This window comes from Ascaphus truei, chromosome 8 (assembly GCF_040206685.1).
Source record: "Ascaphus truei isolate aAscTru1 chromosome 8, aAscTru1.hap1, whole genome shotgun sequence".
NCBI classification, from domain to species: domain Eukaryota; kingdom Metazoa; phylum Chordata; class Amphibia; order Anura; family Ascaphidae; genus Ascaphus; species Ascaphus truei.
In genome coordinates this window covers 46,520,558-46,527,220 of record NC_134490.1, presented here as the reverse complement: position 1 = coordinate 46,527,220, position 6,663 = coordinate 46,520,558, and the positions used below count along the sequence as shown (strand labels likewise).

The 6,663-nt window shown below is 38.9% G+C and overlaps 1 long non-coding RNA gene across 1 annotated transcript; it reads left to right on the top strand.

The window, feature by feature from the left end:
- The first annotated feature begins 759 nt into the window (after positions 1-759).
- Positions 760-5,147, top strand: LOC142501666 (uncharacterized). Its single transcript, XR_012803536.1, has 5 exons — positions 760-1,051; positions 1,143-1,209; positions 1,575-1,600; positions 3,918-4,072; positions 5,088-5,147. It is a non-coding gene; the product is annotated as an uncharacterized LOC142501666 (long non-coding RNA).
- Positions 5,148-6,663: the final 1,516 nt, after the last annotated feature.

Below are 6,663 nucleotides of genomic sequence, written 5' to 3'. Positions count from 1 at the left end.
AGGAGATTGTAAGTCGCTATCGTTTGAGTTCAGCAGCAATCTTATCTCTTTATGAGGAGATAAGGGGGGATTTAGATTTTTTCACAGCCAGAGGTCGTGCAGTCCCTGGGCTTGTTAAAATGCTGTGCTCATTACATTATCTTGCTTCCGCGTCATACCAGACAACTGTGGGCATAGTGGGCGGGGTCTCGCAATCTACATTCTCGCGGGCCTTGACCCAGTTTCTCTATGCACTCAATAGACGCGCTAGGAATTATATTCATTTTCCTACAGAGGCAACAGAGTGGCTGGAAGTCAGGACTGGCTTTTATAATATAGCAGGGATACCATCTGTGCTGGGTGCAATCGATTGCACACATGTTGCTTTGATTGCACCTAGTCAGAGTGAGCATGTGTACCGCAATCGGAAGCACTACCATTCACTCAATGTACAGGTGGTATGTGATGCCACGATGAGGATAATGCATGTGGTACCCAAGTTCCCTGGTTCCAGTCACGATTCCTCTATCCTGAGGAACTCTTCAGTCTTCCATGCGTTCGAAGAGGGTCATTTTGAACCTGGTTGGCTGCTGGGTGAGTACACATTTACATGTTCTAACACAAAACACATTTTGATTTAGGAATGTTGGCATTGTACAATTTGATCACTAATGTCAGCTTATGTGTGCTCCATTCATTATAGGTGACTCAGGATACGGAATTAGGCCGTGGCTCTTGACTCCGGTGCTAAACCCTCAAACTGAAGCAGAGGAGAGGTACAATGCAGCCCATATATCTACAAGATCTGTTATAGAGAGGACATTTGGCCTACTCAAGACCAGGTTTAGGTGTCTGGACAGAACTGGTGGGGCTCTTCTATACAAGCCTCAAAAAGTGTCTGATATTATCCTTGCCTGTTGCATTTTGCACAATGTTGCACTCAGGCACAATGTACAGTCAGACCTAGCTGAGGCTTTGGTAGACGAGCATCCCACCCATGTAGCTGCTGAAAATGAACAAACAGCCAGTGGTGGCCAGACACGACAGAATCTCATCAATTCATTTTTTTCTTGTAAGTACAAACTCATATGTTCCTAGTACTACTTTTATAGTTTAATTATGTTATATTAACAATAATGTTTCTTTATATAACCTTCTGTTAGGACACAGATGAATATGGGTTGCACACCTTTCTTTTCTCTGCTGTGTGCACAAAGGGATGTGGCACCGGTATGTTATTGTTGCACAGGTTATATAATCCCTCTTCAATTGTACTTTAGTTGTGTGTATGTGAATACAACTTGGGTAACAAAGCAATAATATTTTAGCATTGTGTTATTCCTTATGCTAAGACAAAACACATATTATGCCCATAATCATTCATGCTTCTAGTATGCTTACATACAATGTTATTGGTGCAGTGTAACATGTACATCCAGATGATGTGTACACCAGGCTGATTTACATTTTGAATGTCATTAAATATACATGGTGTTGCACATTTAACACCAAATACACACTTTGATGTGTTCTTTACGGTACTGAAGATGGCATGTCAATGTTTGCAATTTATATATTGTTCCTTTGCATTATAGGTATATTTGCAGTATGACTGATCATGGTATGTATATTTGCTGACAACTCTCATAAGATGTGGCTACCTCAATCTTCCTATAATTATTGGAACTAAAAACCCAACATATTGGTTTAAACACAAATGTTACATATATGTACTTTCTGTATCATGTATATGCATTTAGCTACTCTTGAGGTTTCATGTGCATTGTATTACAAAATGATTACTCACATTTCATCACATTTTATGTATGTTTCCTTATAATTTCCATTAATGTAATATAGAGGTGTTTGGAGAAAAGGGGATAACTGTACTTATTTGTTTACTTACGGGAGCACATTCATCACTAGCATAGACACACTTTTTAAGACAACTGTTTGTGTGTGTATCAATTGGTGTAGGATCCATGTATAACACCGACAAATGATAACACCAGCTTTATTATGGTAGCTTATATCATCATATTGACTATACTATGTATTTCTAAACGATTAATAAACACAGTAAACTATAGTTAGTTAGGTTAATGAAATATACACAGAAACGTACTTCATAACATGATGGTGATGTCATATTCAGAACATCATGCATTGGAGGGGACCATAACATCTGGCCAGTAACATTATTTGCTACAGTCCCAAACCATTTTATCTACATACCCATGTAACAAGAGATTTTAAAAATAAATGGCTACTTGGTTGTAAGTGTCCTTTACATTGGGAGAAGGAGTGGCTCACTGAGTAAAGACACACACTGGCACTGATAGTTTGAAGCAGGGGAGTCTGGTTCAATTCCCGGTGTGGGCTCCTTGTGACCTTGGCCAAGTCACTTTATCTCCCTGTGCCTCATGCGGCAAAAAAACATTTGTACGTTCCACGGGCCAGGGACCTCAGGCTGAAACATGTGTCTGTAAATCGCTGCGTACAACTAGCAGCCCTATACATGAACATGCTCATATTATTATTATTATTGTTACATAGTTTCGACAGTCATACGTTCCATTACATATTAGAATACACAAATGTGTTAGCAGAGTGGGAATGGTTGTTATATATAAAACACACCATGTCATAAAATGTTAGTAGTCATTAAAGAACACTCAATAAAAATTCATGAGGCACTCTTTTGCAACATCATTATGTTAATTAAGTGCTTATGCAATATAGGCATAAGGGTATCACATTTTTAATTGTTTGTTAATAAGCGCTGCAAGCAATATAAAATTAGTTCCATATGTAGTATAGTAGTCGGTGGCTCCTCCTCACAATCATCTCATATAAAGGTAGACTCTTCTGAAATCATACATTGATCCGATTGTATCTTCCCCGACATCTCTGAAATACAGCAAACACATGATGGTCAAAGATGGCACCTTACTAGATATGCATCCGTGACAACGCGTTACGCAGCTCTATATGATTGTGTAGATACACACGTCAGTCACTTATATGTTAGAAGTAAAACTGTTCATCAGTATGTAATGTTTCTTTAAATTTGTAGCAGGCATAACTATGTATAAGAAGTGAACGTTGCCTGTATACTGAAAGATGTGCGCGCACATCTTTGTGTGCGCACGCACTTCACGCTTGGCTCCACTAACTGTTAGCGCATGCGCAAAACAAAGCGTACGTTGTGCGTTCAATACATGTTGAAAATACCAGTAAACATAACATCTTTATTTCAAATACAATGAAGACGAAACTACATTCGTTCTAAACGAGTACATCTGTATTCTTTTTAAACAGACGTGTTTGAACAGAAAGCACGGCCGATAACACAATGCGCAAATGCAATACGTGTGACGTCATGTTAAGCCAGCGTGAAACGCACGCTAACACTCCTCCCACTCAATTAACATTCGGCTAACGCCCAGGGTACGCCTACAAACACTGAGCCGCACGCATCACACACTGCAGTTACCGTTACTATAACAAAACATGACAGCCAATAGGCTTTGAGGCGCGCACGTCGCTTGGGGGCGGGACTTACATCACTAATCCTTTTTAAGGACGCCTTGGCCCATGACAAGGGTCCCACGTCATACGTGGTGGACCCGGTTTTCAATGTTGTAGATGTTGCATGATAACAAAACAGGTATGTGTTAGAGTAATGGAAAAATGTTGCTAATATGTTTAAAGGGATAGGAAAGTACGTATATTTATTCCGTCAGCAATGTGTACTACTCTTTCAGGTTCTACTATATTGTATTAGGAAACAATTTGTTTGTGATCGCTACATGTTATGCAGTCTGCAATGTTACGCTGTATCCACGCATTGAAAGTGAAAATGGTGGTTACAAAAAAAAAAAAAATTTAAACGCAGAGTCAACGCATAACGATTGTTATATTTACCATTCTTCTAGAATTAACTCTTCGCCTGGCTGCAACTGGTCGCTCCAGAAATGCAAGGCATTTTCATCCACGCTTAACCCAACCGCTGAATCCAGTATGACACATATCTCCTCCAGGATGCGCTCATAGGAATCGCCACTGCTTTCTTCAAATAATTGGTCGGGAGGTAGGTTCATTTCTTCGGGTTCCCATTCCAATGCATTTTCAGCTGAAAGGCTTGGTACATAATCATAGTACTTTTGTTCTTGTACAATGTGGGTTTCAGGAATGGAGGCTGCAGATATTGCAGCACGTATCGATTCAAACGGATCAGTAGTAGCGGATACATTGCTATTGCCATTAGGAATAAATATGCCTTTCACGACAATATAAGTGCCGTCTTTCAGGAGAAATTGTTTTTCCGGGGCAATCTTCCAGAAACCATAGGTGTGTTGTAGCTTATCCTGGTCACGTTCAAAAAAGTCATTACTTGATAAAGTGAATCTTATTGAGGAATTAAAATTCCGTGCATGCTTACGGTCTTGGTAATAAGGATATTTTGCTCGAATGAAATCATCGATTTGGCGTGTGCTTGCTTTCTGTCCGCGACTGTTCAAGATGGCTTCACAGATCATGTACTTATACCCTAAAAGGGGATTAATATTGTTAACGAATTCATCAGCCATGTCTGAGTAGCACAAAAGCTGTGTGCAGGTCTGTGTTATTTGCTCATCAAAATGAATGTGCTGAATGGCTAACAAACTCCTTTTTTTCCTTGTCAAGGTCAACAAAACTAACTACTTTGACTCCTTATTTCAAACGCCAATTGGATTTGTTTGTCTAATTGGGTTAACAGTTGTGGTTCGTGATATGGGACTGTGGGAGAAACATTTCTCCTTCTTTTATCTCGTTTGTGAAAAACATCCCTAGACTTTGAATGCGTTCACATAGTGTTTTTTTGAAAACTAACAAAGACCACTGTGTGAAAATATTTCTTAGCCAGGCATATCAGTAAAAACACACACCTGCAAAAAGAAATGTTTTTTCCCCGCTTACATTTCTGTGTGTATGTGAAAGTCTGGTTAACTCCCTGTCTGCATGAGTTTAAATACGTGTGTATATATATATATATATAAATATATCTCTCTTATAAAAATATATATATATTTATATATTATATATTTTTTTTTTTAATATTGCAGGAGTACACACAACATTGATGGCATTAAGTATACCTTGTATGAAACCTATTTAAATGGTGAGAAACATGATTGAATTAAGTAATAAACATTTGTTTAAGCACAATACTGTTAGAGTCTCATACTTCTCAATATTTTTCAAACATTAGGCCTGTATTATTAAAATAGTGTTTTCACAAGGAAGCATGAAGTGTATTAGTTTGTAAAATACATGTATACCAGTTTATATAGTACTATATAGTACTATATATATATATATATATATATATATATATATATATATATACATATATATATACACACACACACACACACACACACACACACACACACACACACACACACACACACTCAGTGTGTGTGTATATATATTATTATACATTCTGAGATGTTATTGAAACGAACACACAAATGATTAAAGGACAAAATTACAATGGCCAAGCAAGGCAAAGGTAAGTAATAATTTACACATAATCCTGCTGTACACGTACAAGAAAGATGTTTGCACTTACTTAGGTGTTTTTATAATTGCATGTGACTAATATGCATATGCAATTCTTACATCAATTAACACACCCAAATGCAATGTTTTGCTGCAAAGTCAATGGCAGCTTCTCTAAACTTAGCAACTGGCTCCTGGTGGACCATTACTGAACAGACGATTAAAACATAAATATTTATAACACAATTAATTATGAGTGTTAACATTTCCAAAACTTCACGTGTACAAGAACATAGTTGAAAGTTTGGAAACAACACAGTCTTCAGCATACATACAATAGTAATTAGATAATCTGAAGTCAACAAAACAAGGCCAAAGACATATTTTCTGAATTATAACATTTATTTTTTTTGTTCCTTTTGCGAGCGAGTAACAGGCCTGCTTGTTGTCTCTTGAATTTTCCTTTTTCTTTTGCCACCAACTTTAGGCACAACAGAGCCACTTTGAGTGGCCTCTGGCACTTCACGGGCAGGGCTTGTGGCCAGTGACTCACCTACAGGGCTTGTGGCCAGTGACTCACCTACAGGGCTTGTGGCCAGTGACTCACCTACAGGGCTTGTGGCCAGTGACTCACCTACAGGGCTTTTGGGCAGCGATTCACCTACAGGGCTTTTGGGCAGCGATTCACCTACAGGGCTTTTGGGCAGTGACTCACCTACAGGGCTTGTGGGTACTGACTGTTCACGGACAGGGCTTATGGCAAGTGACTCACCGACAGAGCTTGTGCCCACTGACACATGTGAGCAAGTTGGTAGACACTGCACAAGTGATGGTCGGTCTGTTTCATGTGAGTCTTTTTTTGTTTTTGACCAAAAACTGGTCAGTAGTAACTGCTTGTGTTTTCTTTTTGTGGCCTCCTTTGTAGGTGTCAGCTGCTGAATTTGTACAGATGGCAGCGGTAGGATGTCGTCAGGAACCTGCACAGCAATGTCTGCTACTTGACCGGTAACATTTGGGCCTGGTGAATGAATATCAGATGAATGTGGTGAAAACTGACCTGCATGAACAGATCCTGGCTGTGAGGTGTTGAATTGTGGTACATTAGTCATTCTCCAGTAATTAGCTTGTGTTTGCTGA